General features: G+C 40.8%; 1 protein-coding gene across 3 annotated transcripts in view; it reads right to left on the bottom strand.

Annotated features, from left to right (window-relative positions):
• The window catches only part of LOC128701853 (solute carrier family 49 member 4 homolog), a 44421-nt gene extending 31997 nt beyond the window's left edge, over positions 1 to 12424 (bottom strand). The window contains exon 1 of one of the 3 annotated variants that reach the window (XM_053795796.2): positions 12007 to 12424. The gene's annotated coding sequence lies outside the window, so the exon portion shown is untranslated. Of the gene's footprint in view, positions 1 to 5225; positions 5316 to 12006 lie in introns of those variants that run through there. The other 2 variants (XM_053795794.2, XM_053795795.2) reach the window with 2 other exon arrangements.
• Between the last annotated feature and the right edge of the window lie 530 nt (positions 12425 to 12954).

Raw genomic sequence — 12954 nt, 5'->3', positions numbered from 1 at the left:
CAGTGAAGATAAGCCATAAGCAATTATATGGGCATTTCCATGTAAGAAATCTTTGTATCAAATGAATAATACTGAAAAATAAATTATTATTACTATTGTATGATTATTCACAGAGAAATTAATAAACTTTAAGGATATGTATATCACTTAGTACAGTGGACCCCCGGTTAACGATATTTTTTCACTCCAAAAGTATGTTCAGGTGCCAGTACTGACCGAATTTGTTCCCATAAGGAATATTGTGAAGTAGATTAGTCCATTTCAGACCCCCAAACATACACGTACAAACGCACTTACATAAATACACTTACATAATTGGTCACATTCGGAGGTGACCGTTATGTGGGGGTCCACTGTACTACACATAAGTAAAAAATTTAAATTTATTACTGTACTCTAGTGCAAATTTCAGGGGCATATAGCCTTACAGAAGCAGATAAAAAGGCTTTGTGGAAAAATGTTTGGATTTCCCTCTGACGCATTTTAGGCAAATTAGGCCTTACAGAAACAAATCCTAACATTTTCCAGCCATACCAGGGATCGACCCCTGGACCTCAGTGTGTGAAATGAGTGTGCTAGTAATCAAGCTACAGGATACAATTTAGATGCATTCTTTCCCCATGAGCTGAAGGTCTCTTGAGTGTATGGGAACAACATTCACATAATAATGGGCAAGTTCACCATATTTTTTAGATTTCCGAGGCTAATCTAGGACTGGGTTGTGGGAATGCTGACCTCCAGAAGCAACCCCAAGTAACCTCCAGGTAACCTCTAGGTAACCTCTCTGAAGCTGGCTGCTGCCCTTCCTTCTTCCCTGCTGTATTAGAGATTGGGAGATTACCAATAGACCCCTGGCTGTCTTCAAGAAGGTGCTGAACAGACACCTAAAGTCAGTACCTCACCGGCCAAGCCAACATTAACAGCCTGGTTGATCAGACCCTGATCCACCAAGAGGCCTGGTCACAGACCGGGCCAAGGGGGCATTGACCCCTAAAACCCTCTCCAGGTATACTCCGGGTAATGTGGATGCACATGTGTAGTCCCACACCACCTGCTTACTCTTTGCCCAGGCTGGCAAGGTAATTACATCTGGACACTTCTGGGTGCCATTGGATCTGCATAGTTGAAGTGGCTCCCTTATTACTGGGTATCAGGCTCTTCCAAGGCTCCTCTTGAAACTGCTAACTTCTTCATGCCTTGCAGTCTTTCCCGTGGTGCTACAGCAAACAAGATCATGGTACCCAAATCAATCTTCATATGCAGTGCAACAGATATACCTGTATTAAGTGAGGATAGGGGCAGCAAGGCAAAGGGCAACACCACTGAAGATTGTCTGCAAGTCAATGTACGTGCCAAGGGAGGAACTGGAGACAGCCAACTGGGAATCCCCCACATGGGGAGCTCTCACTGCCAGGAGGCACATTTTATCCTTCCCCAGCACACTCTCAGGCATTGTTAAGGCCAAATTCTTCACTACCGGGCCACCCCAATATGACTTTACTAGTTGGGAGGAGGAGGTCTGTTTGCAGTGCCCATTAGATTATTAGCAAGTTTATTCAGGTACAGGTATACATAAATACAGTTACATAAATTATCATACACAGCAGCATATATATGTAGATTACCTAGGATAACCCCCAAAAAGTCAGAAAAAGTGACTAATTTCCATTGGGGTCCCTCTAATATCTTACAATTTAAACCTTAAAAGTTTAAATGGCTAAGTAACTCAATTGTGTGAAAATCAGTTACAATAAATGGAGATATACTAGGGATAAGGTAAACTGAGTTATTTACGTTTACATTAAAGAGAGGATCAGATCACAGTAACAGGTACACGGATGTTACAATAATAGATATATATGGATGTTAGCAATACAGGAAATCGCTCTCCTCCCTTTCTGTAGCTTCATTCATTCATTAGGTACCATTATTTACCTGTACTTTATATCAGCCATTCCTGTGGAGGTGACGCTGTGAGACTGGCAAGGGCTTTTGAGCCAAGGAATTGGAGTTGCCCCTTCCCTTGAATCAAACCTGATCACTTCCCATGCTCCCTTGTGGGTTTAGCATTTCTCCATGAATATTAATGTTCAATAAAGTGTACTAGAAAATCATATACAGTGGAACCTTGGTACTGGAACAGCTCCCTACTCGAACAATTCAGTATTCAAATGCTTTGTCCAGTAAAAAAAATCGCCCGGTAGTCAACAGTTTGCTCGCAACTCGACCAAACAAACACGACCTGCAAGAACTTCACTGTAAACTATTTTGTGTTTCTTCGCATTTTTTGTTGCATTTTTTATATTATTTGTATAAATAAGTCACCATGGGGTGTACGAAGATTAGTGATAACAGCCAACCAAAAAGAAAATTGGTTTGGAAAAATTCGTTCGGTACTCGAACAGATCAGCACTCAAAAAGCCTTCTGGAATGAATTAAGTTCGAGTACCGAGGATCTACTGTATGAGCTAGTATGAGCAAAGTGACTAGCACACAACTAGCTTCAGCAACTAACACCCAACTAGCTTCAACAACCAACTACCCCAACAACCAACTAACCCAACAACCAACCATCCCAATAGTCATCTAGCCCCACCAACCAACTAACCCATCAACCATCTAACCCTACCAACTAACTAGCCTGGTGGCTAAAGCTCCCGCTTCACACACGGAGGGCCCGGGTTCGATTCCCGGCGGGTGGAAACATTTCGACACGTTTCCTTACACCTATTGTCCTGTTCACCTAGCAGCAAATAGGTACCTGGGTGTTAGTCGACTGGTGTGGGTCGCATCCTGGGGGACAAGATTAAGGACCCCAATGGAAATAAGTTAGACAGTCCTCGATGACGCACTGACTTTCTTGGGTTATCCTCGGTGGCTAACCCTCCGGGGTTAAAAATCCGAACGAAATCTTATCTTATCTAACACCACCAACCAACCCAACAACCAACTAACCCATCAACCATCTAACCTTAACAATCAACCAATACAACAACCATCTAACCCCACCAGCCCAACAATCAACTAACCCATCAACCATCTAACCCTAACAACCAACCAATACAACAACTATCTAACCCCACCAATCAACCCAACAACCATCTAACCCCACCAATCAACCCAACAACCATCTAACCCCACCAATCAACCCAACAACCATCTAACCCCACCAACCATCTAGCCCCACCAACCATTTAACCCCACACCCAATTAACTCCAACAAATCCAACAACCAACCTCAACAACTAACCAACTTCAACCAACCAACCTCAACAACCAACCTCAACAGCCAACCTCAACAACCAATCAACCTCAACCACCAACCAACCTCAAGAACCAACAACTAACCAACCTCAACAACCAACCTCAACAACTGACCAACCTCAACAACTAATCAACCTACTTCAACAACCAACCGACCTCAGCACCTGATCAACCTCAACAACTGACCAATGTCAACAACCAACCAACCTCAACAACTAAGCAACCTCAGCAACCAACCAACCTCAACAACCAACCAACCTCAACAACTGACCAACCTCAACAACCAACCAACCTCAACAACCAACCAACCTCAACAACTGACCAACCTCAACAATCGACCAAACCAACCTCAACAACCAACCAACCTCAACAACTGACCAACCTCAACTGACCAACCTCAACAACCAACCAACCTCAACAACCGACCAACCTCAACTGACCAACCTCAACAGATCAACGTCAACAACCAACCAAACCAACCTCAACAACCAACCAACCTTAACAACCAACCAAACCAACCTCATAAACCAACCAACCTCAACAACTGACCAACTTCAACATGTGACCAACCTCAACAACCAACCCCAACAACCAACCAACCTCAACAACCAACGAACCAACTTCAACAAGTGCCCAACCTCAACAACCAACCTCAACAACCAACTTGAACAACCAACCAACCTCAACAACCAACCAGCCTCAACAACCAACCAACTTCAACAATCAACCAACCTCAACAACCAACCAACCTCAACAACCAACCAACCTCAACAACCAACTTGAACAACCAACCAACCTCAACAACCAACCAACTTCAACAAGTGACCAACCTCAACAACCAACCAGCCCCAACAACCAACCAACCTCAACAACCAACCAACCTCAACAACCAACCAACCTCAACAACCAACCAACTTCAACAAGTGACCAACCTCAACAACCAACCAACCTCAACAACCAACTTCAACAACCAACCAACCTCAACAACCAACCAACCAACTTCAACAAGTGACCAACCTCAACAACCAACTTGAACAACCAACCAACCAACCTCAACAACCAACCTCAACAACCAACTTGAACAACCAACCAACCTCAACAACCAACCAACTTCAACAACTGACCAACCTCAACAACCAACTTGAACAACCAACCAACCAACCTCAACAACCAACCTCAACAACCAACTTGAACAACCAACCAACCTCAACAACCAACAAACCTCAACAACCAACCTCAACAACCAACTTGAACAACCAACCAACCTCAACAACCAACCAACTTCAACAACTGACCAACCTCAACAACCAAAAATAACTGCATTAATGCAACAGAAAAAATAAGTGAGTCATGTGACTAACTGCTGACTGAGCTTCAATATTCACAACATTTATTTAAACACATGTACATCAACACATGTTTGTACAAACATTTCCTACAGATGTTTTATTAGTAATAAAATGTTATTATTTCTCATTTTCCATCTAAATATAAGAAAAAATGAAGGAAAATTAATAACCTTGGATGAACGTTTTATAAGTATTGTTTTAACACAAATTAAAACATATGGAGGTTTTTTGGGGGATATTTGCGCGTGTTTTATTTAAAAAGTTAATAAAATAATGGGAGGAGAGGTAAACCCGCATGTGTGAGGCTGGGAGGCGACCCGTTGGGAATCCAGTGACACGACAGGTCCAGTCCCTTGGATCAAGAGCCACAGACCCATTCCAAGGATCAGAAACCAGTTAATGGCATCTATAACAACCTTTAAGGGGGTTTTATCCCCCCCAAAATGCCCCTGAAACATGCGTATTTATGCGTAATGCGTCACAGCCACTTCCTCTCTCTTGGTCCACTCATCTACGGCGTTATTTAAGCACTCACACACCTATATCTACCTCATTACGGGTAGAAAACAGTAGATATAACATGGAAAAACAGCCACGATCATGGTAAATTACCGAAATAAGGCAGCAGGTTGCAGAGCAGCTGAGAGTAGCAGTGATGCTGGTGGTCAGCTGATGTTTACTGTTGTAGCAACAGCTGTTTTCTGCCTCATACTGCACACATGTTGCTTCATATCTACTCTCTACCTCTACTTTCTCATTAATACTCTATATCGTGGCCGAAAAGTAGCGTTTTTTTTTTCTTTTTTTAGTCTAATCTAAATCAAGGACCTTGATGGAAATCAGTCCCTGGGAATCAGTTACTGGAAATCAGTCACTGGGAATCAGTTACTGGAAATCAGTTACCGGAAATCAGTCACTGGAAATCAGTCACTGGAAATCAGCCACTGGAAATCAGTTACTGGAAATCAGTCACTGGAAATCAGTCACTGGAAATCAGCCACTGGAAATCAGTTACTGGAAATCAGTTACTGGAAATCAGTCACTGGAAATCAGTTATTGGAAATCAGTCACTGGAAATCAGTCACTGGAAATCAGTCACTGGAAATCAGTCACTGGAAATCAGTTACTGGAAATCAGTTATTGGAAATCAGTCACTGGAAATCAGTCACTGGAAATCAGTTACTGGAAATCAGTCGCTGGAAATCAGTCACTGGAAATCAGTCACTGGAAATCAGTTACTGGAAATCAGTTATTGGAAATCAGTCACTGGAAATCATTCACTGGAAATCAGCCACTGGAAATCAGTTACTGGAAATCAGCTACTGGAAATCAGTCACTGGAAATCAGTTACTGGAAATCAGTCACTGGAAATCAGTCACCGGAAATCAGTCACTTGAAATCAGTCACTGGAAATCAGTTACTGGAAATCAGTTATTGGAAATCAGTCACTGGAAATCAGTTACTGGAAATCAGTCACTGGAAATCAGTCACCGGAAATCAGTCACTTGAAATCAGTCACTGGAAATCAGTCACTGGAAATCAGTCACTGGAAATCAGTTACTGGAAATCAGTCATTGGAAATCAGTCACTGGAAATCAGTCACTGGAAATCAGTTACTGGAAATCAGTTATTGGAAATCAGTTACTGGAAATCAGTCGCTGGAAATCAGTTACTGGAAATCAGTCGCTGGAAATCAGTCACTGGAAATCAGTCACTGGAAATCAGTTACTGGAAATCAGTTATTGGAAATCAGTCACTGGAAATCAGTCACTGGAAATCAGTTACTGGAAATCAGTCACTGGAAATCAGTCACTGGAAATCAGTCACTGGAAATCAGTCACTGGAAATCAGTTACTGGAAAAGTCACTGGAAATCAGTCACTGGAAATCAGCCACTGGAAATCAGTCACTGGAAATCAGTTACTGGAAATCAGTCACTGGAAAAGTCACTGGAAATCAGTCACTGGAAATCAGCCACTGGAAATCAGTTACTGGAAATCAGTCACTGGAAAAGTCACTGGAAATCAGTCACTGGAAATCAGCCAATGGGAACAAGTCACTTTGACTTTTTTGTGTGGTTATCCTAGGTAATCTACACATATGCTGCTATGTATGATAATTTATGTAACTGTGTTTATGTGTACTCGTGCCTAAATAAACTTACACTCACTTTTTTTGGGTTACCTGGGTAATTTACACTATGTATGACAATTGTACTTATGTGTACTTATGTCTATATAAACCTACATACACTATGTATGATCTGGCTAGCTTAGGCCGGTAAGTGACCTGGACCTGCCTAACATGGGCCAGTAATCCTGTTGCAGAGCTCCTTCTTACCTGGAGAGGGTTTTGGGGGTCAACGCCCCCGTGGCCCGGCCTGTGACCAGGCCTCCTGGTATACCAGAACCTGATCAACCAGGCTGTTGATCTTATCTTCTTATGTATGATAATTGTACTTATGTATGCCTGTATCTAAAGTTATAACATTTCGAATTTGAGTCATGTTGACTTTATTTTATTGTGTTATCCCGGGTAGTTTAGACATATTATTCTATGTAAGATTATTGTAATTAATATAATATTGTGTTATATACCTAAATAAACTTATTTCTACAAAGACCTGAATAGAAATAGGTCAAGACCCGTGAAAATAAATAAAAAACTCGGGAGGAAATAAGTCACCTTGACTTTTTTTGGTTGTTATCATGGGTATTATATTCATATAAAGGGGGTAAGGCAGCCGGGATTGATGGGATAAAGATAGAAATGTTAAAAGCAGGTGGGGATATAGTTTTGGAGTGGTTGGTGCAATTATTTAATAAATGTATGGAAGAGGGTAAGGTACCTAGGGATTGGCAGAGAGCATGCATAGTTCCTTTGTACAAAGGCAAAGGGGATAAAAGAGAGTGCAAAAATTATAGGGGGATAAGTCTGTTGAGTGTACCTGGTAAAGTGTATGGTAGAGTTATAATTGAAAGAATTAAGAGTAAGACGGAGAATAGGATAGCAGATGAACAAGGAGGCTTTAGGAAAGGTAGGGGGTGTGTGGACCAGGTGTTTACAGTGAAACATATAAGTGAACAGTATTTAGATAAGGCTAAAGAGGTCTTTGTGGCATTTATGGATTTGGAAAAGGCGTATGACAGGGTGGATAGGGGGGCAATGTGGCAGATGTTGCAAGTGTATGGTGTAGGAGGTAGGTTACTGAAAGCAGTGAAGAGTTTTTACGAGGATAGTGAGGCTCAAGTTAGAGTATGTAGGAAAGAGGGAAATTTTTTCCCAGTAAAAGTAGGCCTTAGACAAGGATGTGTGATGTCACCGTGGTTGTTTAATATATTTATAGATGGGGTTGTAAGAGAAGTAAATGCGAGGGTCTTGGCAAGAGGCGTGGAGTTAAAAGATAACGAATCACACACAAAGTGGGAGTTGTCACAGCTGCTCTTTGCTGATGACACTGTGCTCTTGGGAGATTCTGAAGAGAAGTTGCAGAGATTGGTGGATGAATTTGGTAGGGTGTGCAAAAGAAGAAAATTAAAGGTGAATACAGGAAAGAGTAAGGTTATGAGGATAACAAAAAGATTAGGTGATGAAAGATTGAATATCAGATTGGAGGGAGAGAGTATGGAGGAGGTGAACGTATTCAGATATTTGGGAGTGGACGTGTCAGCGGATGGGTCTATGAAAGATGAGGTGAATCATAGAATTGATGAGGGAAAAAGAGTGAATATTTTAATGCAAGACAACTGTAGTCACATAAAATTGTGCTGTGTACTTAAATAAACTCTAAATAATCCCCAAACTTATGGAATTTTTCATTTCTTTCGGAGTTCTTGCAGGAATAAGTACCAAAGATAAGGTACTACGTTCCACAATTAGCTCTCCTGGCACTGTACCATTCACTCATATACTCTTACCTCACCTACGGAATTTGTGCATGGGGATCAACAACATTCAATCACCTAAGACCTCTAATAACCCAGCAAAAGGCAGCAGTAAGAATGATAACAAATTCCCACTCCCGCTAGCATACTCCACCAATTTTCAAAAGTTTGAATTTGCTCACCATTAAGAACATCCATACTTATTCATATGCTTACTACACACACAGAACAATACACGCAAATATAAACCCTCCACTCAAACTTCTCCTCACCAACCTTAGCAGGACACATGGCCATAACACAAGACACAGACTTCTTCTTGATATACCTCGTGTCCATATCACACTGTGTAAAAACTCTATGCACATAAAGGGCCCCAAAATTTGGAATTCATTACCAGAAGATACTAAAGTAACCCAGTCTGAAAATCAGTTTAAGACTTTTCTCAAAAGCCACTTAATCACCCTAGACTAAATGCTAAATACTCAGTACACATTTACTCACCTATGTACTCCCACATCATAACTTCAACAATCACATTGAACCTTTTATCCATTGTTGACAGGAATATATTTGAATCATTGTTTTCACAAAAGCATTTTTTTTAATATATGAATATATCTTTTGTCTTATATAAATTAGATTCACTTATAATTAATAATCTATTGTACAACTATGATATAATTAATATTCTATTGTACAGCTATGACATAATTCTTAGTGTTAAGTAGACTGTAAGCCAATAATGTTAAGTCGGCCCATAATGCCTAAGCATAATAGAGGCTCTCTTTGCATTGCAATCCATTATTGTAAATACAAAATCTTAATGTACTCACGAAATCTTAATGACACGATTGCAAACAAACCATACCACGGGTGGGGATAGAACCTACGATCAGAGAGTCTCAAAATCTAGCCCGTGTCATTACAATTTCGTGAGTCATGTTGACGGCTTTGAGGGGACTTGAGCTAGAGTTCGTCACGGCCACGCTAGCTGGAGATTCGTCTGTAAAAACTTGCATTTGTGGTCACAGTGGTGGCCAATGCTAACCTTCCTATGGTGCAGAAACATACCTAGTTGGACGAATCTTATTGTGGCTAGCTGGTCCAGTGGCTAACCCGACGGTCTGGAGTTTTGAGACTCTCTGACCGCGGGTTCTATACCTACCCGTGGTATGGTTTCTCAATGTACTACGTATTTGCAAAGACATAAATAAATAAATATTTTCAATTTAAATTGTATAATTGACTTAAGTAATTAAAACAAAAGTGCAACGCCTGGTTGTGTTTATTAATAATAATAAAGATTCCTGGTCGTTGTACATTTATTAGTCTACTTGTACTTATTATATGCCAGTAATATAATGAATGTTTTGATTGTACTGTCAACCCTTCACAATGTACTTTAGTGTCCGTAATATCTGCCTCCCCACTCCCACTGCAAAAAAAAAAAAAAAAAAAATATCTATTGAAAGCCTAATGAAGGCTCACCAACTCGAGTGTAAAAGTCATATTTTTTTTTATAAATCCAAAATTCAAAAGGTCACATGACTTATAAATTACTTGAAACACTTTGGAAAAATGTTTGAAAGACTTATCAACCAGCACCTACGGAAACACCTTGAAATTATTAACTCCCTGAAGAAAAATGAATCTCAATACCGTGGCTGGACTAGGCTATGACTGGTCGCTGTGATGTTTTTCTCATCAGATAATTCGGATTCAGACAAGGCAGGTCAACGCAAGACGCACTGAGCTTGAAGACCTCAAAACAACACTCGTCTCCAAGGACGTGGAAAAGGCATTTGTTATTATCAGAATGAGAGAGAGAGTACAGAATATTGAACAATTTCATCTTCCCAAGCATAGATATGTAGATATAAATCCATATGTATTCCTGTTAACCCTTTGGGACCTAGTTCCTGGGCCTTTTGTGCATCCATATGCTCTTGCGCTACTGTCCACAAGATGGATATGGGGTGCGCAATACACTAGCCACTTCGGTGGCAAAATCTAAAAATCTAAATCCAAGCATCACCCGAAAAAAATTATGTAGCTTCCTGGACAACTAAACCATGAAGCTCAAATTCTAAAAGCCAATATTAGGACCATTTTCCTCTATACGTAGGTATACTCCTAGGTTATGTCCTGTCCCTATACTGGACAGGAGGATTAGGGGAGACGTGATAACGACATACAAAATACTACGAGGAATTGACAGGGTGGACAGAGACTGGATGTTTCAGAGATGAGACACAGAAACAAGGGGTCACAATTGGAAGTTGATGACTCAGATGAGTCAAAGGGATGTTAGAAAGTATTTCTTCAGTCATAGAGTTGTATTTCTTCAGTCATAGAGTTGTCCTCTCTACTTGCTCATGGAGCAGGGAGAGAGAGGACCTAGTAGCGACCAGTGAAGAGGCAGGGCCAGGAGCTATAACTCGATTCCTGCAACCACAAATAGGTGAGTACAACTAGGTGAATAGAACCAGGTGAGTACACACCTGAGTGACAACTTGAGAATACCGTTGAGGGGAAAAGCCAAGTCCGAGCCGAAGCTGCCTCACAGGCACATGAGAAGGTGACAGTAACTAGGTGATAAAACTGCAAGAGGAAAGGCGATGTCACGAAAAATTACAAACTAGGATGTCCGCGAAGCATTGAACAAATAATCTAAATAGGTATTCTCAGTGGAAACACCAAAGAGTAAAAGAAATATGACACACCAACGGGTACTGGACACTATACCACAATAGAATATAGAGGTACACAAACTTTTAAGTATGTTGGATACATGAAAACGATGGGATCAAAGTACCACGAGAGGGACCAGAAACGCTAAACCAATAACTGAGATCTACAACCCAATGGATAAGAGACAGTTGCCAGATATGTGGAGTATAGCAAACGTAGAATCAAGATTGTGACCAGATCTACCTGGAGTTTATATTACCTTTGTAAGGTAAGACACATAGGCAACAGTTAAGCAACTTCTATATATATATATATATATATATATATATATATATATATATATATATATATATATATATATATATATATATATATATATATATATATATATATATATATATATATATATATATATATATATATATATATATGTGTGTGTGTGTGTGTGTGTGTGTGTGTGTGTGTACGCACACATGTAAATGGTATTCTATTTTTTACAGAATGTTATGATCTTACAGGAATGTGAAACGAAGGGACGTGTAGTGTTCGACGCAACTGTCTCATATCACCCAGGAATTTCTACACTTTCCAAAATTTCTTCCGGACTTCAATTCTTCGAACATTTCCATACGGTATGTAAAACAGTAGATAAACATTTATCAAGTTAGCCCATATCGTCGATCGGAAACTAGATGCAAATTATGAAGGAAGCGTGACTCTTGCAACCTCATCACTTGGCAGTGACGCCTCGCAGTAATATCCTGCTGAAGACAAGACACGAGTATGATCAACAATAACTCAGCTAGATCTTGGTACCTGAAGGTGACGTTGTCATTCAAGTTTTCCACACACCACATCAGGGTGAGTAACGCTAGCACTCCCTTCACAGTTATTGCACAATGTTTTCTCAATACTCAGTGTGGCACAGTGTGGCTACTGGCGCCTCGGGGACAGAAGCACGAGTCGATTATTAAAATCCCCCAGCGGCTTCAGACTTTTCCCAAATGGACATTCTGAGGAATATCCCATCGTCTTAAGAACTTTCCCAGGTGGACGTTCTTAGCTCCGTTCCTGTAGCTACAAATTTGTAATTACGAATAGATAATTACACATCACTGCTTTTATACAAACTCCCGGAGTGTCTCGGTGCCAAGTGATAGGAATACTACAGGTGACGAGATGAACACCACAGACCTAAAGTCCTGTTATCACCACCACCACAACAATCACAGTGTTCCCTGGCTGATATCGCTAAAGTTGTCACTTACGGTATTGACCACAACGTCCAGTACACCAGGGATGGATGGTAAACCCATTATGAATCATGAAGGATGTTTACAAATGACGAAATATTGACACTGCGATTAGCTGGAGTACTGATGTGTCGTAACAGTCTTGGTATTTATGTCATCCGGTGGAACATCCTCTATAGGGCATTGACTTTCTGGGCTCTGGGCTCTATAATATACATTAATTATGCAGAATGTAAGTTGTGCCTTCCATTCAAGGGAGGTACCAGGAATATATGAAGGCAATGCTTCCCTCTCTTTCCAGTTGAATCTTTGTTACTCTTTCGTAGACCTCTAGTAGTGAGTACTTCCTAAATGCACTTACCTATTTGTGGTGGCAAGGGTTGAGTCTCAGTCTTCAAGCTGGCACTGGACAAGCACCTAAAGTCGGTTCCTGATCAGCCGGGCTGTGGCTCGTACGTTGGTTTGCGTGCAGCCAGCAGTAACAGCCTGGTTGATCAGGCTCTGATCCACC

Source organism: Cherax quadricarinatus, chromosome 69, assembly GCF_038502225.1.
Source record: "Cherax quadricarinatus isolate ZL_2023a chromosome 69, ASM3850222v1, whole genome shotgun sequence".
Taxonomy (NCBI): domain Eukaryota; kingdom Metazoa; phylum Arthropoda; class Malacostraca; order Decapoda; family Parastacidae; genus Cherax; species Cherax quadricarinatus.
This window is presented reverse-complemented; position numbering and strand designations above follow the sequence as displayed.